Raw genomic sequence first — 23,609 nt, forward strand, 5'->3', positions numbered from 1 at the left:
CTCAAGTTTGCTCCAGTTCCTAATGGCTCCATTAGACCTCTTGTGTTCCCATTCGTGGTATCTTAACAGACTGAAATTGCCAAAACAAGCATCAATTTTTCCAGCACACGCTTTCCATTATTAAAAGAAAATCCTAGTTGCTTTAAGCCCTTTTAAGAGAGGAGAAATGCATTACAGATGTTTCTTTATGGCAGGCCTCCCACAGACCCTTCCAAGTCTTGACTAGAGTTGCCAGTATCCTCTAGATGAAAAGATTAGAGCACAAAACTTGAGATGTTAGGAAGAGCTAAGTATTTTATTTTACAAAATTTCTCTTGAACTGATCACGTTTGCAGTTTCCCCCATCATTTAATGCAAACATGTAGAGATAGTTTTCCTCGTTTCAGAGTATTAAGCTAATTTTAAACTGTAAGGAGATTAGAAGCTGCCCAGTACTATTGTAAGATATGAATCTGTTAAGCTACTAGTAAAAATATCTACCAAGTTTATGACTAATATATGATCTGCCTGAGGTTATCTAAAATACCCTATTCAATGAGAATGCTTATACATGGATAGTTTACATTTCATAAACTGATAGATTGCTAGAAACTTCACTCCTAGAAACAGAAGAAAGCCATTTCCATCTCCCTCCCACTTGAAGATCCCTCTTATCAGGCATCTTTGATAGCACTTACTGTATCTTCTCAGTTGACTAAAACATCCATTTATTCACTAAAAATAAATTGAGGCAATAGTGCAAAAAGAGTAGGTTTGAGAGCCAGACATTCAGGTTCAAATCCTAGTTCAGCTACTTCCTAACTGTGTAATCTTGAAAAAGTTACTTAACCACTCTGAGCCCCACTTTCCTTATCTGTAAATGCCTAGAATGATAGTGCCTAGGATTGATTTGATAAGATTAAAGAGAGAATATTTCTCAAGTATCTGATACAATATCTGGAACATAATAGAGATTCAGTGAAATTAGTTCCTTCTTTCCCTTTCCGTCCCTTCCACTGACTAGGTGTTGGAGATACAAAAATTAATAAATCATAATCCCTGCACTCCAAGTATTTGAAATACAGCAGGAAAAAAAGATTTCTAAATGACTAATTTCCACACAGTATAACTTGGTGAAGCAATTAGGACCTCACCAGGAAACAGATGGTACCTCAAAAGGAGTAATTTGAGGAGGGACTAACAAAGGGACTATTTTCAAAGGTATGGATAGAGTGAGGAAAACCACAAGAGATAGAAAGCAGTGTCCCAGGGCTAAAAACAGCATTGCACAGCCCCCCTCCCAGGCCTGGAGAGTTAGGAGAAGAGCCAATACAATTACCTGGAAGGAAAGAATGGGACAGTGGGATGCTGGATATGGCTCATGACAGCTCGAGAGAACAGACAGTGGGAATCTCTTCCCAACTCCACATTGAGTGACATCACTTCGGTAGCTTGAAATTGGCCATGGTAGGAGTCTTTACACCACAGAAATGGGCAAACACTACAAATCAAGGCTTCCCCAACCGCCAACCTGGTAGTTAGCCATTTACCAGTGCATCACTAGGTGTAACCTTTGTTTTGTGAAGCAATCAGTCCAGAGATTTCACAGAAAAGAAACTAGGGGAATAAGTAGCCCAAATTTATTCTTCCCTCTCTTCTCCTGACAATAGCTAAACCCTATCAGAAACCAAAGGTCAAGAGAGTCCACTGATATCCATTCAGGCTGACTGCCCAGGCAACCAGTAGGGTGGAGAGGATGAGAGAGTAGATCTGAAGGGAAAAACAAAGCACATAGAGCATATAATGAAAGAGAGGATAAAGGTTTATTGAAGCATCAAGGAGGAAACAATAATATTTCCTGGGGAAGTCAGGGAAGATAGAGAGGAGATGGGTCTTGGAGAATGAGTAGGAGTTTGCCAAATGTGGAAGATAAAGATATTACAGACAGGGAAAAGTGTGGAGGAGAAAAAAGGCTGAGATGCATGACACTGCTGAAGAGCTGATATATTTAGAGACTAGCAGGACGGAACATAGTCTTTGGGGTTGTGGGACTGGGAATTATGGAGGATGAGGGTGGAAATAATATTCTGAGGTCACGATGAGGAGCATCTTAAAATGTTTCCACTTTTGTCCATCCTCAGTGCCACTACCCTCCTTGAGGTCATCAGCATCTCTCACCTGGATGAGCACAATAGCCCTTTCCAATCCACTCTACACTACAGTCAAGCTGTTGTCCCTAAAAGACAAATCTTGTCTTGTCCCTCCTCTGCCTAAGAACACTGAGCAGCTCTTTATTGCCCTCAAAATAGAGTCCAACTCCCCTGCATGATTTTAACACCCTCTTTGTACTCTCCAACTTCTCCTGCCCCATCCTGCTGCTCTCCTACCCACTCTTCCATTCCCCCTACTCTCCAGAAGCAAAGAGTGTTTTTTCAATTCCTGAAATGGAGCAGGCTTTCTCTCACCTTTCCTTCCCTTCACCTAGCCAGCTCCATCTTAGTCTTCAGATCTCAGCCCTGGCATTACTCCCTCTTCAGATGTCCCTGACTTCCCCTGCCTCCCCTGAGCTCTAGTTCCTTCCCATGATACTTATGCAGAGTCCCACCCTGGTACTCATCATCCTCAAGTGCGGTTGCCAGCTCCTTAGTCTGTCTCCCTCTCTGAACTCTGAGATTCTTGAAAACAAAGACTATATTTACTCAATTTTATATCCCTAGTAACCAGCTCAGAGTCTAGCATATAGTGGAATCTCAAAAAATTTTGATTAGCTAAATCTCCAATGGTGACATATCAGGCACAGACACAGGCCTCCTGATATTTGGTCAGATATTTTTGCTGAAGAATTCTCATAGCTAACTATGAAGGTGACCCTCTCCTCACTCTGTTGCTACTATTAATCCAGCTTGGGCTGACTAAATCCATAGAATATGTTGGCCATTGACCCTACTTGTTGTGGTAAGAGGCACAACCAAATAGTGTAAGACAACACAAGTGACACAGTATAAGATTAACATTAGATTTCTTGAGAAAAACACAAGCAGAGCAGAAATGGAGTGCCTATAATTCCCTGAGCTCACACAGAGAGTGTGGCCAGACCATCACAGTACATGTACCATGGAAAGTGCTCCAGAAGAGGGCTCCGCATGCCAATGCTGCTATAAATTTTTATCAAGAAGCTGAGAGGGGAGCAGAGAACACCCATGGACTACCTGACAAGGGAGCTTCTAGGCTGGGGTCCAGGGTGAGTAGATCTAGTGACCCTACCTCCTTCTGATGAGCCCACTGCCAAGCCACCTAACGAAGGCAGCAGACAGCCACCAGGGTGGTTCACTGACAAAATGCGTGTTTCATCACCTGAGACACTCCAAGATACTGAAAGTTCAGTAAGAAGTGCAATTCAAGTGAACAAAACTGTCTCAGCCACTTCCCTTTTGGAGTCACAAAGTCAAGCTTGTAGCTCAGCACCAGGCAACACAATCCCAAAACATGGTAGTCTTGGAAGGTAGGAACACTCTTTCCCAGCACAAACTAGGCCTCAAAATACTGAATGGGTCCTCCTCATGCATACAGCTATGCTCTCAAGTGGTATAAATTGAAGGACACGGTTCTAGTTATATATTGCTGCATAACAAATCATCCCAAACCTTAGTGGCTTAAAACAGCAGCAATCATTTCATTATCTCTAGGTCATTGTTTGGGAAGTCCTTAGCTGGCTGTTTCTGGCTTGAAGTCTCTCATGAAGTTACAGTCAGATGACGGCTAGCCCTGGAGCAGCTGGTGGTTAGCCAGGCATCTCTGTCCAGAATAGTCTCAAGGCTCTCTCCACCTGGGCTAGTTTGGGCTTCCCCATAGCACAGTGGCCTCGTGGCATTTTGATTGCTTACACAGAAGCTTAGAGATCCAGACAATTATTTCAGTGATCTATGCAGAAGCTACATCACCTTTTATGATCCAGCCTTGGAAATCTTATAATGTCATAATGACCACAGTTATGAGCCCACTCAGATCAAGAGAAGGGAACACTTCTCAGAGTGTCACATTGCAAGACCATGTGGGAGGGGAGATATTGTTGCAGCCATCTTTAGAACATACAATCTGCCAAAGGCACCAAGAAGGTGCTGGTACAAAGAGGCTCTCCCCCAAACCAGCCATGGTAGCCAACTTCCACCAGTAATTTTCCATTACTTACTATTTTTACTAGGTAAGGCCCCATGGAAGAGGGTACAGAATATGGGCCCAAAATGGCAGCAAGATGCCAGTAAGAAAGAAAAAGATTTTAACTCTTTGAGCAACATAGAGGGATTTTTATTATAGGACAATCACTCTGTGTTGTGGAAAGTGAATTTGGAGGAAATAAAACTAATGGGGGGAAATCAAGTAGGATGTTGTTTGTGCCTTAGTTTTCTGGTTTTTAAAATGAGAAAAATAATCGCACTTACCTCAAGGAGTACTTGTGAGAATTAAATATCGGTAAGTTAATATAAGTAAGGTGCTGGGTATAACGCTTGGTACGTAGTACGTGCTTTATACACACACACACAAAAACACACATACACATCTATTTGCTATTATCATATTCTTAATATCCATGTGAGAGATGATGGGGCCTAAACTAGGGAAATGGATAGGTTTTAAATATTTGTTGCATGGAGGGTGAGAAAGAGGGTGGGAGAATCAAGAATGTCTACTATGTTTTGACTTTGAGCAAATAGTTGGGTGATAATGGATAGGAAACATGGAGGGAGGCAGCTCTCCTAGCCTTCAATACAAGCCTAAACTTTCCCCTGGGCTTGCTTTCAAAATGCTCTCCCTGGTTGTTAAAGCTTTGAGAGGCAGACAAGTTTCTCAATGGCTCTAATCTTCATTTCTTCATCTGTGAAAAGGAGATAACAATAAAGTCTAAATGTGCACCTAAGTAATGTGAATTTAACTCTGTGATCTCAGCAAAGGAGAGAGAATAAGAGTAAGCATGAGCACAAGGGAAAATAGGAGCATAGCTCTAAAATGGTTCTTGAGATGACATCATAGTTATTATTCCTAAATATTTGTGTTTGCATCATTAATATTACAAAAAAATCTTTTTACTTGAGACTTGTTCTTTGTATAAATACCTCAGTTATGTTCATTGCTAAAATGCACAAACAAACATACACACACTCACACACATAGATAGCAGGAAGAAATGTAAAGTATTTGTGGCACACTAATAATTTGAGACATCGAGCAGTTGTAGTATACACACCCCCTGCAACATCTGCATTCCAACCAGGAGGCACTGAGTGACCGTTTGCCATAGGGAAATAGTTGCCCACATCATCAACCCAACATCAACCCAAGGAAGGGGATGAAAAGTTGATTTTTTTTTAAAGATTTTATTTTTTTTCCTTTTTCTCCCCAAAGCCCCCCAGTACATAGTTGTATATTCTTCGTTGTGGGTCCTCCTAGTTGTGGCATGTGGGACACTGCCTCAGCATGGTTTGATGAGCAGTGCCATGTCTGCGCCCAGGATTCGAACCAACAAAACACTGGGCCACCTGCAGCGGAGCGCACAAACTTAACCACTTGGCCACGGGGCCAGCCCTGAAAAGTTGATTTTTTAATCCTAAATTTGAAAACAAAAATAGTTGCTATGTTATATATAGGGAACAGTAAAAAGAAATGCCCAGGTCTTGACTTTGAGATAAAAGACCTCAGATGCAAGAAAGAGGATAGTCGTATATATTTTCAAAGCAGGGGAGCCGATCTCTAACCTACTCCCCGCCACCAACACCCAACACCACTGCCAACTCCCTGCTGCCATTCCAATGGGCTTTGAGAGTATGAGGAGGCAGAGAGGAATCCAACTAAGATAGAAAGATGGAAAGAATGAGCAGTGGGGAATTTTTTACTCTTTTCTACCTCTGGCCAAACTAGGGTCTTGAGGGGTACCAGGGCATTCTCCTGTAATTGTAATCTCTGAAAGAAAAAACAAGACTGCCAGTAAATTTTCCAGGTACAGTTGGAGAGTGCCAGTCTTTGCAAACCTATCCAGCCCCATGACACTTGAAGTAAACAAGAGTGCGGTAGAATGCTCACATAGACATGGGAGGGGCCACCGCCATCATCAGCCACAAGCTGGGCACAGAGATCCACAAGTATCTCACGGGTGCAAAGTGAAGACAAGCCAATGAGCAATCTAAGAGCCTGCCTTGGGAGAGTCCCCAAGGGGAGAAGGAGGAGAATGTAGCCACCTTTAGGGTGAGAAGAGAGACGGTTGCTTCTGCGTGACTCCTCCAAATGTCGTCCAGAGTAGGATAAAAGACTACAGGAACACTAGCAGAACAGAAAATGAATGTGACTTCTCTGCCTTCAATGTCATAAGAGTAAGTTCCCCTCCCCTCTGTCTCATTTAGAAGTTAGATCAGAAGAAAGGGAGAGGAAGAAACTTTGCATGAAGAAAACAGTCTTGATACAGTTGAACACTGAACTAATTAAAACATAAACTGGACTATGTCCATTTTACAGATCTTGACAAAGAACTTAGTGCATTGGACAGGTTGAATTTTAAAACAAGCTGAAAACTCAGAGGCAGAAATTAAAGTCAACCCAGAAACAAAGTTACTCTTTGGAACAAAACTGTATAACCGTACAGTTATACCAGTTACATGTATATATCGCACACTACAGGATAATATAGCAGTTTCCTAGACACACGATTTTTGCCCTTACTATTTTGGACATGAGTGAATGAGATGTGAGCAGGATAGAAAAGAATGTTCAAAAGGACCATTTGATAGGGAATGTAAGCACTATCTAATGAGGGACTTTGGTTGCCAAGAGGAGCCCGAAGGCATGAGATTGAGCCAGGTAATTCAAGAGTTTGAAGTGTCAGTCTGTTAAAGAGCAATCCCGCCTTATGCAACAGCAACCCAGAGGGGCAATTGAAAGCCAATTTTTCGTTCTAAATCTGAGAACATAGAGCTGATTTATGGGTGCAAGACATCTTCCTCTCAACTGAGCCCTGGCCCCTCCAGAAGATCCACTTTAATTGTTGGCAAAAGTGCCACTTGAGAGAATTACAGTAATCTAATCTGGCTGCGGAGAAATCAGGCAATTTTGCTTCCAAATCCATTGAAGCCAACCAGGATTTCTTTCTTTGTATGTTTTGAAAATGATAATATGTACGTTAACTGTATTTAAACTATTCTTTTCAGAGCTAACAATCCTCTTCCTAACCCCACTCCATACTCTCAGGAGAAAAACGAAGAAAGAAACCAACATCAAAGATCGTGCTACTAAAATCTGTGAAAGTCAGGCTTTGGTAAGTTGTTTTTACTGCCAAAAATCAAATAAGTGTCCCCTCCTATCTCTTTACCTCCTCCTGTTCTGGCTTCTGTCCACTGGAAATCACCTGGGATTCACACTTCAGCACCAACGGGGTGGGAAGGGGAGGGAGTTTGTGGTGGGGAGGGAAGAGAGGAAGAATGCTGCCTGGCTGGAGTGGGAATCAAAATGTTCATAAAGGCAAGCCAAAGTGTTGCTTCTCAGGGCAGTGCAGAAACAGTGAACAATAAGGAAGCAGATGCCACCAGGCAGCAAGTGGAACAGGTGCAGAGAGATGGGAACTTCCAATGTCAAGGTGAAGTCGGTCACTCGGATATTCTTTAAAGAAAGCCAACACGCTGTCTGAAAGGGCCTGTGCAGCTCTGGAAGTGAGGAATACTCCTGGATTGTTACTATTTATCTGGAGCCCCAGGTGTCCACTGAGCTCTGTAATAAGTAGCATGTGCCAAAACAAAGAGCAGAGCCCTTGACCCGAAGAGTATGCCACCTAAAGGCACATTTGGGTACAGTTATACTCCATGAATTGGCAAAGCAGAAACTAAACACAGCACAGACACCAAGGAATAAATCTTTGCTGAATGTGTCAAAGTTTTTGGAAACAAGAGGGCTTTTAGGAGAGTTGTGGTTTTCGTTTCATATTGTGTTGGATTAAAAAAAGAAGAATCTGCTGTTAAGAAGGATTTAAAGACATCTTGATAGGCTAGATATAAAAAGATGACATTAAATGAGATCTACATTGGTGTACAAAATAAAAGGACAGTTTAAGAGCTGACTAGAAGTTAATGCCATCAACACAGTATTGTGGTTGAACTCCTCAAATGATAAATTGATCTCAGGATGAATCAGTAAAAGATCTACAATGAGCAAGGTGATAGTTTGGCTCAGGCAGCCTCTGAGCAGGGCTGACTTGGATGTGACATCCCAGATCAGATCACTGAGATGGCGTGTGGCACAGTGGTTAAGAGACCAGGCTCTGGACTCAAATTAACAGATTATAGATCACTCTCTACCTGCCACCAAGTTGGGAAAGTTAGTTTACTTCTCTGTGTTAAGTTTTCTCATTTGTTGGAAGGAAGGTAGGAAAGGAGAGAGGGAGGGAGGAAGGAAAGAAGGGAGGAAACAGAAAAGATGCTAATAATGTCTAATTTTATGGGAAAATCCCCATAGTCTTAGCACAGCGTCTGGCATAGAGTGAGATATTATTACAGCTGAGCCTCCAACTCCCTCCCAGCCTCTCCTTCCCCCTCCATTGAAAGACTGCTTTTGTACCTGGGTCTCCCCAACCCCTGTTCCTGACCCTTGGTTCTGACAACCTCCCTCCGTCGCCCTCAGAGTAGAAAGCACGGCATGGCACCCCAGGAAATGCCTCTCCCCAGGTCTTCTTTGTTCTTAATTTTTAGCTTGGTGAAAATTCTCCCGGATTTACAGTTCTGCAGGGAAAAAAGTGAACCAAGACTTATGTTTCACAACTTACATCACTGATTCCATGTGCTATCATGGTTCATGATTAATTAGCTTCCAACAGTTTGAAAAAAGAGACCATTCTTTGAAATGCATCTCTGAGACACTGGAGGTGGGTACACTGTAGTGTAAATGGGAACTTTGTGAGGTGGGAGGCTTTGTATCTCAGCACTCTGGCCTTTGCCAAGGATGCCTTGTTCTCACCGGGGCCTCTTCTCTTCCTTCTTCAGCCTGAGCCACTGCCATTTGTTGGCAGGATCTCCTGGATGTTGCAGTGCTCCTGTGCTCCATCTACCTGTTAACACATTTTCCCCCTCTGTTGAGATCCCTCTTGACCTCCCCCTGCCTGGCCCAGGACCTGCCATCTCTGCTCTCCCTTAGGCATGGTGCTTCCCTGCAAACTGAGCTGCAGTGGGGTTGATTCTGCTAGGACTCCACATCAGCCCCAACCTGCCATTGGTAGTCTGCTCCACGAATTCCCAAGTTGGCCAACCTTGCCTAATCAATGTCCCAAGGCCCCTGCCTCCCTCTGTGGACACTCGTTTGATTGAAGGAGAGAGTGTGCCACAGCAAGACATCCCACTCTCCTCTCAAATCCTGGATCACATCATTACCTCCAACATTCTTTTACCGCCTTTTGGCTACCACAAGGAGAAGAAAATTTTATTAACAGAAGACAAACTTCAGGTCCAATTTCTCATTGGCTGACACATGTTGATTTCTATGTCATTAAAAGTCATTCATGTTTGTGAAGGAGTACTTGTAATAACATTCTCTGGTTGGTATTTGCTATTTGTCCCAATGATTGCGCCATTCCAGTCTGCTCAGAGTCCTAGCATCACTATCTATTTGTACATTCTACATGCCATCTTCCGCCTCTCTCGTTATTGGGTGACTTTTCACTTGGCCTTTTCTGCAGATCAGCCCCTCACAATACGCTATCTGGAAAAATAGTGAGTGGAAATACTGCCTTAAATTACAAAGAAAAAAAGTAAAGAAAGAGAAAGAGACTTTTCATCACCCTGAATTAGACTCAATTTCCCCACTCTGTCATCACCCCCACAGGAGCTGGCACACTCTTCAGAAGTTGTCCCTATTTCTTTTAACTATGGTAGAGGTGGGGGCAGGGAGAGAGAGAGTCATCCAATGCATTAGATAGATTTGGCTAGATTGATGTCATTGCTTGTTAAGAAAACGGGCAATCTGCTTCTCATTCTCATTGGAGAAAATAAATCTGCACAGAACCCAGCCAAATAATGTGTAGCAAATGATCAATGTTATCTGAGGGAGAAGATGACTGATCCTTTATTTCTTATACCCTCTCATGCATAATGCATAAAATCCAGGACGTCCTCGGCTTTCCTCAGTACTCATTGGTGATGTGCTGCATTACCATGCAGAACACTCATTCTGAATTTCTAGTGACAGTCTCCATATCCCCGAGTAAGTGGGAGCCAGGAATGCTTCAGAATTCAAGAGTCCCTGACAATGGCATGATGGATTTTTTGAATCCCTTCCAGTCCTTTTTACAAACACGCGCGTGACTCAGGGAAAATCTCAAAGAGACTTCAGGCCTCAATATCCCCTAATGCAAAACAGAACAGCCTATATTGACTTCTTTCAGAATATCATTAAAAAGATTAGAAAAATGGGAATCTTTTGAAGAACCCAAAACGAAGGAGATGGCTAAAGAGGAAAATGAACCATGTTTACTTGTCAGAATAAAGATTAAGTTTCAGAGAACCAAGGTAATCATCGGTGATTGGGGAGAAAGTTGGCTTCTCATATGTTCTATCTTAAGTTGAGACTATTTTGCTGCTATTTCTCCATACTCATCAAATAATGACAGTGATGATGACGGGGATAACAACAATGGCAGCTAATAATTTTAAACAATTATTTGCTGAGCCTTGAGTTAAGAACTGTATGTGTGTTATCTCATGTAATGTAAACTGAGGCTTAGGGAACTTAATTAACTTGCCCAAGGTTCATGGCTAATAGCCAATGGATTCCAGAGCCAACACTACTAATCTATACAGATGAATGCTACTAAGGTGGGATTGGGGTCAAAATGGAAGAATCAGAGTATCAAAGTGTAAGTGGCCATCTCCAATAACTGGGCTGGTACAAGATTTTGTAAACCAGTGAAAATGAAAAGAAATGATGAGTTTCAGCCCTTACTATGAGCCAGTCATCATACTAGATTCTTTACATAAGTTTCAACAGTAATAATAATGGTTAAAATGATAACCAGTCTATGGGGTAGGTAATATCCCCCCTGTGCTGGTTATTAAGCGATTATTTCAAACCATCCTTCTCTGCTCTGCTCTCTGGTACTGGGGCTGGGACTCTGAAGACGACGTTTCTGCTTTACCAGCCACTCCATTAGGCTTTGCCCATAGTGGGCACCAGAGAGAGATTGCAAGGTTGCTGGAGGAAGAAAGGATTTGACACTTCCTATTTTATTTCCTGTTCTTGTCAGCAAAATCTCAGCAACACTTCTCAGCCCTGACAGCAGCAGCTCATTCCAGCTTGCAGTACCAGTTTTCATTCTAGTAGCAATAGTGATTCAAGTGTGCGGTTTTCTAACACTTGTAGAACCAGACCTATGATGCTGCCCTTCAGTGACAACAGCACTGCCAGCCAGCACACCTTCCTCAGAGATCTGCATCCAAGCTCTGTAGGGCCCCTTGTCCAATCTTCTAAGTTTTCATACTTCCAAATTCTTCCTTTTGTTTCCCCAGCCAAGAGGTGGTAGCTGCTTCCTGTATCATCACCTCCATGATATCTAGGTGTTTATTATTAACCTTTTCATTTCTCTAGTACTAAGTTAACTATTCTTAATATTAAATTCTCTCTGTTAATATAACTGGTATGGTTGCTGCCTCCTAACTGGAACCCAAGTTACACAACCCTTGATTCAGAGATGCGAGTAAGTCGCTCACATTCACTACTGAGTTGATTAAAGTAGTTGAGGTGGACTCCAACTCCAGGCCTGTCAGGTTCTCCAGTTCCCCAGACTGCCTCCCCAAACAAGGCAATGGTATCTACTTTGCCTGTGTTGAATAAAAGGAGACACATGGAAAGCATACCACATTATGCAAATTAAAGCCTAATAAATATCTGGATACTGTACAAAATGATGAGATTGCATGCATTGAAATGTCTTATCAATATTTTTATTAATAATAAATAATGACTACCATGTATACAAAGTGGGTTCCACTGCATTGAAATGCCTTGTTCAATGAGTTAGCCTCCTTCTGTGTTTAATATAATGTGTGTCCCTCTTGATGTCTAAGAAAATGTCATGCAACCCTCTAGCTGGTATGCCCAGTGATGACAACACCAAGAGAGGTTCCAGCTCTGCTAAGAAACTTTGGGCAGAGAACAATAAGTGAGTTTATAACTCAAGCCATCATCATTCTCATAATAAAAGAGGCATCTAAAACTTCAACAAGATCTTGGTAGATTTGTCACTTGTGTGTATCTAGAAAGACCCCATGATGTAATGACAGACACCCCAGAGATCAGGAGAAAGTAGGATCAAAGGGCATACCATGTATGCCAAGATGGACAGCCACCTGAGACCTCCTAGACTGGCAGGGTGATTATTACAGCTGCATCTACATTGCAGGACTTCAGACGGTCGATGAATCCAAAGACTAAGAAAATTGAGTGTTCAGAATCTATAACCATCAGAAGCCAAGAACTCAGAAACTATTCCCAGGAAAGAACATTAAGACTTCAGCAGAAATCCGAGGACATGATGCGTAATAAATTAAGCTAAGTTTATTTGGGTAAATAGGCCCAGAAATATTTAAAAATCTCATGTTTAATTAACCCAGCTCCACAGCACATATATTAAAACGACAGTGTAAGTTCTTATGCCACCTGAGATTGAGATACACAAACACACACGCACAATTTCTTCCTCCTTTCTCAGAAAATTTTGCTGTTTTCCAAATCACTGGTGCATGGTACTGGTATTTCTTGCTTTTTACTGTGTGTTAAAGTGTAAATATAATGGGAAGGACTAGCTTGTCTTATTACATTTGCAAACTCACCCAAAGGCCATATTGCAGTAAGCCCATCTAAAACCCATGACAAACATAATCATATTTCTAGGAAATCCTAAGAGAGTCCATGGGACATAATGAGTAATTTGACCAACCTGTTGGCCTAAATCATAGTGAAAGGTAGAGTGGCAGACTTAGAAAAAAATTGTCGCCTTCTTCCCTTGTAATGCTTCATTCTAAATAAGTGCCTTTGGCAGCACCTACCACAATGTGACACGTCCCGTGGATACTTAATAAATACTGGTTGCCTCTGATAATGCTGACAGAGCACAAAGGCATTATAATTAATAGTAGGTAAGAAAAATATATATAGGTAATGGCTTAGTATTGGTTGTGTCTTTCAACAGCAGTTTAGAACAATAAAGCCTGCTATTATGATATAGAGAGAACATTACAGGTGAAAATTGAAACTCTCTTTTCTTGTGTCACCTAAGGAAAATGGAACTAGGATGAGAGCACAAGTTTCTTTTTAGTAGCATAAAAGAAGTCACTGCTCATTTGGGGACTGTACTTAAGAATCTATACCCTCTAAATCTGGAGACAGTCAGGAAACCAAAGATGGCAAAATTCAGCAGACAAGGGGTTAGCATATTCAGTGGTTCTAAGGGTTGGTGTGTAAATGTATTGCTGCATGGATAGGAATCCACCAAGCCCAACAGCTAAGGGATAGAATGTAGGGAATTAAAGTTATAACCTAATCAACTATATCTGAGAATCAACTATATTTGAGAATTTAATTAACTATATTTGAAAGTTATAACCTAATCAACTATATTTATCTCATCTCTAAAGAACTAACGTATCAACAGAAAAGAGGTATGTAATCAAGGAAAAGGAAAGCCAAATAAAGTGAATTTGTCAGTGATTATCCAATAGTGAAGAAGAGATAGACACTGTATTAAGAAACAACTATTCCTGTTACTGGAAGTGTTACAGTATTTTGGGGTGCAGGGATAATTAATCCAGCTATGAGAGGCTCGCATAAGGAATAGCTAAGTTAAGGAATAGAAAAGGAGTCTAAGAAGTAACATAAGTTACATCAAGTTCTTTTAGTGTCACATAGGGTATTATAGACAGTCCTTACAATCAGGAGAAATGCATATTCATAAACAATTTAGGGGAGTCAGATTCCATGAGGAAGAGAGCACCAGGTAAGTTACAATGGCATCTGGGCACTTGCAGTGGGCACTACCCAGCTGATTTGGGAAACTTGGGCATCATAGTGACTGGCAGACATAAAAAATGGGGGAAGGGATTGTGCTGTGTTTATAAAAATGACCAGCAGAAGACAGATCTCCATACTTTCTGGACAGGGCACATGATCTGAGATTGAGCCCTGTTTCACTAGGGTTGTGCATCTTCTCAGATCAGATAACACTCAAGATATATATTTGATGGATGTGATTTGGTACTCTAGATCTGAACTGACTCCAGATCAACTGGACTACAAAGCTGAGAACGAATTCCTGGACATGATAACCAGACTACGTCACTGCCACCCTGACTTGAGCAGTCAGCCACCCTACTCACACCTCTGTACCTGCCACAGCTGCCCTGAGTCTGCCTTCTACTAGAAGGAAGGGTTGGAATGTGCATATTTACTTTATGGTGTGTGATCAAGTCATCTCCTTTTTCATGTCTATATTTAATCTCTCAAATGAAGTCATAAGTAAAATCATGAGATTTTATGTCCCAAATGTCCTAAATGTCTTTCTGTTATGCACTAACAGTTATTGTTGAGCATACTATATTCCAGGCCCTGCATGAAGAGCTTTACATACGTTATTTCACTTGTCACAACAACTCTGTGAGGTAAGTATTATTTTCTTCCATTTACACAGGAAGAAATCAATGCATGAGTTATTTAAGAGAAAGTTGATAATTTGCCTGTGATTACATATGTAGTAAGTGACAGGGTTAGATTCAAGTCCAGGCATATGTTCATAATTGCTCTGGAAAAGTGGTGTGGTATAATGGTTAAATAGACAAAAGGACATGCCTTCCAGTTATTCAATGTGCTCTGTTACAGTTTTTGAAAATGTATGGTGCTGGTATAAGAGTAGATCGATTAATAGAAGAGTCAATTCAGAAATAGACCTAGTATATGTCAGAATTTATAATCTGATAAGGAAAGCATCTCAAAACTATTCAATATGTAATGATGGAGAACCTGGCTGACCATTTAAGGAGAAAAAGTTAAGTTCCTAACCCGTGCTATATAAAACATTCCATTAGATTAAAGATTCAAATAGGGACAAATAAATAATAAAAGTGCTAGAAGAAAATATGAATGAAATTGACATAATCTTGGGCTAGGAATTACACCAAAGATAGAAATCATGAAGGGAAAAGATGGATAGATTTGATTACATACCATTTTTAAAGTTTCTGTTTGACCCAAAATACCATTAACAAAGTTTTTCAAAAGCCAGTTGATGGGTAGGGGTTGGGGGGAGAAATTATGACAAAATAATTAATATACTTAATGCATAACAAATTTAAAAGTCAATAAGGAAAATATAAACAGCCCAATAGGAAAAAAAATGAGCAAAAGTTATGAAGAGGCAGATCGTAAAAGAAAGAATATAAATGGCTTATAAGCATATGAAAGATGCCATATCTTATTAGCAATAAAATAAATGCAAATCAGGACAACAAACTGACAATATTTTTAATTTAACAGATTAATATAGATTTTTCTAAAGCACTAAACCTAATGTTGGCAAGGTTTTGAAGGAACACAATCATTCTCGCACACTATCAGCTGGAACACAAATTGGTTTAACATCTTTAGGTGACAGTTTGGCTATAGCTCTCAATTTTTTTTCCCATAAATTCTATTTCCTAACATGATTTATCAAATGTGTGAAAAAAAGATTGCAAAGGTATTCATCATAGAGTTTGTTATAACAGCAGAATAGTGCAAACTAAATGCCCATCGGTAGGGAATCAGCTTAATAACTAATGATAAATCCATACCATTGATTGCTATGCGGCTATTCAAAATTATGACATAAGTTTAATGTATTGACATGAAATAATGACCATGGTATTATCAAGTGAAAGTAGCATATTATCAAACAATATGAATGTGAAGTTTCCATTATTATATAAAAAAATTTGAGTGTCTGTGCAGAGGGTGGTTCACACATGTATAAGAAACAGCATGGAAAGCATACACCAAGACGTTAACAATAATTACCACTGGATAATGGGGTGTAATTCAAAGATACTTTATTTCTCTTTCATTTTTCTTTTTTAGCATAAAAAAGAGAACATTTTTCTTTTTTAACAGAAAAGTAAGGTATGCGTACTTTTATGTTAAAAAGATAGATGAAAGTAACAGTACTTTACGAAAAAGGAACTTTCTCATATCTGAAATTCTTTTCATCAGACCTGTTATTACACTGACGTGATTTGTTTGCCCACAAAGTGCAGCAAGTGTCTAATCATTGCAAAGGATCAAGCCCTGCATTGGAGGGCTGGGAGCCTTTGTCACCTGCTAGACCAAGAGTAGAATCAGGTGTCTGTGGATCAGTTTATTGTGAGCAGAATTTTTTGGATGCTGTCCTGAGAGATCGTTTGAGTAAACCCTCTCTTGTTCTATGTTGAAGAAACCTCTATAAGGAATAAGGTACTTGGTTCATCCTCACGTATTTTCCATTTTCTTCTGAGTTGTTGATTGACAGGTGGAGTAGCAGTGAGTATTGGATTGTTCAAGAAAAGTCAAAGACTGAACTCAGGATTATTCTTATGCCATAAGTGTCTTAAATTTGGAAGACAAAGGAAAAGTTTATAAAACATTTTGTGATCCTCAAATCTGCCACCTGCCATCCTCCCTGTTTACCCATACACACATCAATATATATCCACAGACATCATTATTCTCACATCTCCAAGGCCTCAGGCAGAAAAGCCAGAGATATCTAACAGAATCCTCTTTGGGGTTCAACAGGTGTCTCCCAGTTGAGCAATTACAGCCTTGTGTTCATCAGGCCGGACAGGCTGACCTCGCCTCTTCAGTTCTTTATTAAACATCTGTACCTCGCTCTCCTATTGTAGTGAGGTAAGAGAGAGATTCTCACACAGCCTGATAACAGCTGTTTTAGCATTCCTTCTACAATCCACAAGAACACCCAGGAAAAACTCCCAACTGTGAAGACAGGATGATTAGAAACACCTGAGCACCAGATTTAAAGCAAGAAAACTGCACCAAACCTCAGAGAGATTTTTTTCTATTCTTCACACAAAGGCACCCCCCACCATCACTGACTCCTGGATTAAATTGTTAAAGTTTAATGAATTATTACTATATTCCTGTGGAAAACTATAATTTAGGACTTAGTTTATTTTTAACTAAAAGCTCCACGTACTGGCTGGCAAGTTTGCCAACAATGCTAATTTAAAAAAATGTATGGGACACTGGCCCTGTGGCCAAGTGATTGAAGTTCCACACACTGCTTCTGCGGCCCGGGTTCACAGGTTCAGATACTGGACATGGACCTACTCCACTCATCAGCCATGCTGTGGAGGCATCCCAGGTACAAAAAATAGAGGAGGATTGGAACTGATGTTAGCTCAGGGCTAATCTTCCTCAAGCAAAAAAAAGAAGAGGAAGATTGGCAACAGTTGTTAGCTCAGAGCAAATCTTCCTCACCTATATATATGTATGAATATATAATATATAAACATATATATTTATATATTTTTTTCACATAGAAACACCTAAACCTTGCATTCCTCAAGCATACATCACTCAGTTAGATTCCAGACAAGTAACATTATAATTCATCCTCCTATCAGCAAGTGCTACATCAAAAAGAAAAGACAGAGATGTAACTAAATGAATTGCACAGAGAAAGCCAGGTGGATAGGAAGAGACCACTTTCCTTTGCACATTTATATAGCTCAGGAATCTACTAGAGGAGTATAAGAAACGAAATCTGAAAACTTGTTTACCCATGGTTTTGGGTGTTTTTTTTTTTCATTTGTTGGAAAACTTCAATTTTAAAAAGGTAAGGCATAAATAGGTGACTGGAGAAGACTACATGGTGAATTATTCATTCTAGCTGGGCCATTCCAGGTCACAAGACAGGAGACTCCTTATAATCTTACACGTAATAGAGATCTAGGATGACAGAAGCTCTGTTAAATCAACTCATACTGCATTCAATTCTTCAGAACGCAGCACTGATAAGGCATTGGTAGACCCAGGAGAGAAACATCTGAGACGAATTGTCAGGTATCAGAGAAAAGCAGGTCAGAATGGAAACCTGTTTTTCAAAGCAATTTGTCCAGAAAGTCAGACAAAGAGAAAATATTGTAGAAAATTCTTTCTCTTCCCCTGACTCCAGGCCACCATTATTAAGATGACTGTAATAATAGGCTAAACAGCATATTTTTAGGGTAGAAGGGAAGAGAAGAAATCAAGCCTATAATTGGTTTTTCAGAATATTTTAAATGATCATTAAAATATTATGGATGCATAGAGGCAATTTTGAAAAATACAGAATAGCAAAATAAAGAAATAATCTCTCCTCTTACTACTTAGAAATAAAAACAATCATTAACACTTGGTATAAATTCTTTTGGTCTATTTTATGTTGAGATATATGTATTTGATGGTGACGGTAATCTAAAACATATATAATATATATATAAAATTCTCCCCCAAATTGGATATATATATATATTTCTCCCCAAAACTGGATTTATATTATATATAGTGTTTACAAGCTGCTTTTCTTCACTGAACATTCTTGAATATTTTACTTATAATGTTACAGTGTTTTAGATTTATCATCACCATCAAAAATGGTTTTAGGCACCAAAATACATATTATATAAAGTTTAAAAGAAATTAATATAGGATCAAGCAATTTCCTGACATATAAGACTTGTGTACTCAATCCTAGTTTTGCAGTATCCTATGGAGTATGATGAATTGTCTGGGAAAAGAAGACAAGTTACCTAACCTCTCTAAGCTTCAATTTCCTCCTCTGTAAAATGTCATGGTATCATTGCAGGCTCCTTATCCTGGATAATTCAGTCCTGGAATTAATTATATAAACAAAAATATCAGTTAACAGAGGAATCCTAGGGGCCAGCACGGTGGCATGGTGGCACAGTGGTTAAGTTTGCACATTCCACTGAGGTGGCCCGGGGTTTGCCGGTTCAGATCCCTGGTGTGGACCTATGCACCACTTATCGAGCCATGCTGTGGCAGGTGTCCCACATATAAAGTAGAGGAAGACGGGCGCAGATATTAGCTCAGGGCTAATCTTCCTCAAAAAAAAAGAGAAATCCTGAAATGATGCAAACACACTGTGAATATTTTACAGTAACTTAAAGCACATAAACGAACATTTATCAAGCTTATGAAGTAGTACCAGGGCCTTTTTTTTTTCTTGCGTAAACCACACCCGTAATGTAGCTAGAGTGTCCTTTTTTTTATTTTTGAGGAAGATTAGCCCTGGGCTAACTACTGCCAATCCTCCTCTTTTTGCTGAGGAAGACCGGCCCTGAGCTAACATCCATGCGCATCTTCCTCTACTTTATACGTGGGATGCCTACCACAGCATGGCTTTTGCCAAGTGGTGCTATGTCCGTACCCGGGATCCGAACCAGTGAACCCTGGGCGGCCGAGAAGCAGAACGTATGAACTTAACTGGTGTGCCACCGGGACAGCCCCCCTATAGTTTCTGATTTTACTTTCTTTAAAGAGAAACAGGGGCCGGCCCCATGGCCGAGTGGTTAAGTTCACGTGCTCCGCTTCAGTGGCCCAGGGTTTCACAGATTCAGATCCTAGGTGCTGACATGGCACTGCTCATTAGGCCACACTGAGGCGGCGTCCCACATGCCACAACCAGAAGGACCTACAACTAAAAGTACACAACTATGTACTGGGGAGAGTTGGGGAGAAAAAGCAGAAAAAAAGATTGGCAACAGTTGTTAGCTCAGGTGTCAATCTTTAAAAAAAAAAAAAGAAGAACAGAACATACAGACACTCATAAAATCGTCTAAGCACAAAAAATCCTTCCAGGTCTTTTTCCCCCACACTAAATTTAATAGCAGTTTGTTTAATGAATTCCTTTATTAACACTTTCTAAACATTCAACTTAGTTTTCATAAAAAATGATACCTCTTTTTTCCCATCTACATATCATTATTTTACATAATATTTAATCAATTTATAGCATTTCAATAACAAACACATCTAAAGCACAGGTTTGGGGACAAGCTCAACTGACTCTTCTGAGCCTATCCCTCCCCTGGGGCAGCTGAGGCACTCAGCACAGTGGCCTCGAGCATCCAGTGTGCTGTAAGACAAGGAAAGCTTCCAAGAAGACAGCCGCGGGCTAAGTGTATAAGGCTGCCATGAACATTAAATGAGGCAATGAATGCGAAATACTAAGCACAATGCACGGCACCTAATCAGCTGCTTATAAACATTAGCTAAAAAGAGAAAGAAAGAATAAGAAAATGACAAAAACCCTTTCTGCTATTTGCTCACAATCATTGGAATCTAGTCAAGGTTTCACCAAGACATAGCAAAGAGAACCTCAATGTTGAGGACTTGATGTCAGGCTAGAATCAGGTCTCAAAGAGGAGGATCTAGTATAAATCAGATGCAGCAAACTGAAAATACTTTCAAGAACACAAGTTGTCTGGCTCTGATGACAAGTTATCACTGGATACTTGGATTCCAGAGTCAGATGAAACAATATAGATTTACAAACTGGGAAAATGTTGGATCAAACAGGCTGATAATCAGGAAAAAGAGATTGATTGGGAGAACTATGTATTGGGCTACCTTTTTAGGCCCAGACTATCTGCTTCATTATCTCCGAAATGTCTTATGTTTATGTTTGTAAATGGCTATTTAGTGTCTTTATTTCTCCCCTTAAGCTAAGTACTGGTGAATGAAGCGCCAGTGAAGAGTTAACTTCAAAGAAATTAAAAATCCACATCAACCTGGCTTTGATCAATTTTTTTTTTTTTAGATTGGCACCTGAGCTAACAACTGTTGCCAAGCTTTGTTTTTCTTTCCCCCAGCTTTTTCTCCCCCAATGCACCCAGTACATAGCTGTATATTTTCAGTTGTGGGTCCTCCTAGTTGTGACATGTGGGACGCCACCTCAACATGGCCTGATGAGCGGTGCCATGTCCGCACCCAGGATCCGAAGCGGCAAAATGCTGGGCCGCTGAAGGCGGAGCTTGCAAACTTAACCACTCAGCCATGGGGCAGGCCCCAGGCTTTGATCAATTTTTATCATCATCCCTCTGTATCCTAGAAAATGCGTCTCTCACTCCAGCCTAAGAAAGGCTGTTTTCTTTTAAACTTTTCCTGCAGCAAAAGAGATGATAACTAACATAGGGTTTCAATGAGCTGCACTTTGAAGACATAGGAAATGCAGTGCAAGAATAAGTTAGAAAGAACTGAACTTTCTGCAAAATATAGAAGCAACAGAGCAGATACTAAAGTGGGGGACTGGAATTGGCCACCCCAAGACATGTCTCTTTGGCATGAGGACTATTTTGGGCTGATTACTTTTAAAAAACTGTAGGCAGGAAAGAAACTCTGAAAAGTAGAATTTACTTACCCTTTGTTAAGAGACATTTACATTTGTAAAGGAAATCTCCAACTGCAAAGGTGTCTCCCTCTCTGTACCAGGAAGAAGGGGGGATGACCTTATCTCTAGAAACTCTTAATCAATGCAGAAGACAAGGACTTAAATCTGCATAATAACCTTACTCTTGTTTACCATGCTTTTCTGGTAATCTCCCATAGCTGACTCCCCTCCACCCCCAACGTCATCCTTTGTCTTTAGCTGAAGATGATATTTAAGGTTGTGGCTTCAGCCATTTTGGCGAGTTGCTCACCTTGCCTGGGCCTCTCCCATGTGTACATGTTATAAAGCTTTGTTTACTTTTCTCCTGTTATTCTATCTCATGTCAATTTAATTCATTTTCCTGCCGGAAGGACCCCGAGCAGGTAGAGGAAATGTCTTCCTCCCCTACACACTGTTTGGAATATTGCTCAGCAATAAAAAGGAATGAACTATTGATACACTTGACAACTTGGATGAATCTCTACCGACTTACATTGAGTAGAAAAAGAAAAGCAAATCTCCAAAGATGCAAATTTTATAATTCCATTTATATAACATTCTGGAAATAACAAAATTATAGAACTGAAGAACAGATTAGTAGTTGCCAGGGATTAGGGATAGCAGGAATAGAGGTGGATGTGGCTATAAAAGGGGTAGCAGGAGGGATCCTTATGGTTATGGTCAGGTCTGTACCTTGATTGTGGTAGTGGTTACATGAATTTGCACATGATACAATTGCATAGAACTACACATACACACACATGAGTATACTGTAAAACTGGTGAAATCTCAATAAAGTCTGTGGATTGTACCACTGTCAGTTCCCTGGTTTTGATATTGTACTACAGATATACAGTATGTTACATTGGGGAAAACACAGGACTTCTGTATATACTTTCTTGCAACTTCCTGTGAATCCATAATTATTTCAAACTGAAGTTTAAAAAAAGGTAGGTCTATATGTACTTATATCAAAATATGACTTTACATTATTAAAGTCAGTTGCCAAATAGAATTCTGGTAAGATCCCCTTATAAGAAGAGATTGAGAATGTAGAGAGTGAAAAGAAAAGAAAAAAAGAATTCCAACTTTTTATTTGATATACTTCTGTGCTGGTTGAACTTTTTTACTTGATAGTCTTCCATACAGTTTGATTATTTTTACAATTTGAACACATTACTTTTATCATTTAAAAAGGCAAATAAGAATAATATAATGATAAGTTGTTTTTAAAAATCTATAGACCCTCTCCCCCAAAAAATTCATATACATTTATGTACACAATTTTAGCAACCTCATGGACCCCAAAACCCATCTATGGATCCCCTGAAGAGTATGTGTCCCTGACTAGGTGCCCCTGCTTTAAAAAATGAATGCCTGCCAAGTGGAGAGAAGTAGGATGAGGGGATCTATTAAACGTATTCTGTAATCACCCTGGGCTGTACTTGCTGTGACGCCAGCCACCCTCAGGTGGGAAATAAAGATTCATTTCTTTGTTTCTTTGGAAGTGACTAGATGTGGAACTCTGAATTGCAACTTTAGGAACCACCCCAAGGATGATCATAACAAACATGAAGGAATAAATTAACATATAAATAATTTATTACTAAGAGTACTTAGAACAACATGAGGAAATAGAATGGTTCTTTGAGCATTTGTTCAATAGCCATGTTCCAGGCAATATGCTAGGCAGTGGAAATAAGGCAGTGAGAAAAACAGGCTTGTTTTCCACCCAGAAACTACTGGGTGCCTAGAGGCATGAGAATGTTCTTGGCCTGCTTAATGCAAGACATCCCATGTTGTTTAAAATCTTCAGTACATGAACAACATGTATAAAGGAAATATAAGAATTATGAAACCAGAGTGAACATCTTTCATATAAGTCTCTAAGGGAAAGATAACAAAAATTTATGATTTTTTTTATCATGATATATACATACAGAGAGAGAGAGAGAGAATCAGCTATCAAAATAGCTATGCTCATCAAGAGCCCTTTCAGACAACCACTAGTTTCAATCTTTTGACTCAAACATGGCAGAAAAAGCTAAATGATTCAATAATCCAGACAAATGAGATCTTGCTTTTTTTTACAAAACAAAAGGCTTGGTAGAGAAGTGCAATAGTACATTAATAGGAATAGGACCATTGGAAAGAC

This window comes from Equus caballus, chromosome 9 (genome assembly GCF_041296265.1).
Source record: "Equus caballus isolate H_3958 breed thoroughbred chromosome 9, TB-T2T, whole genome shotgun sequence".
In the NCBI taxonomy this organism is placed as follows: Eukaryota; Metazoa; Chordata; class Mammalia; order Perissodactyla; family Equidae; genus Equus; species Equus caballus.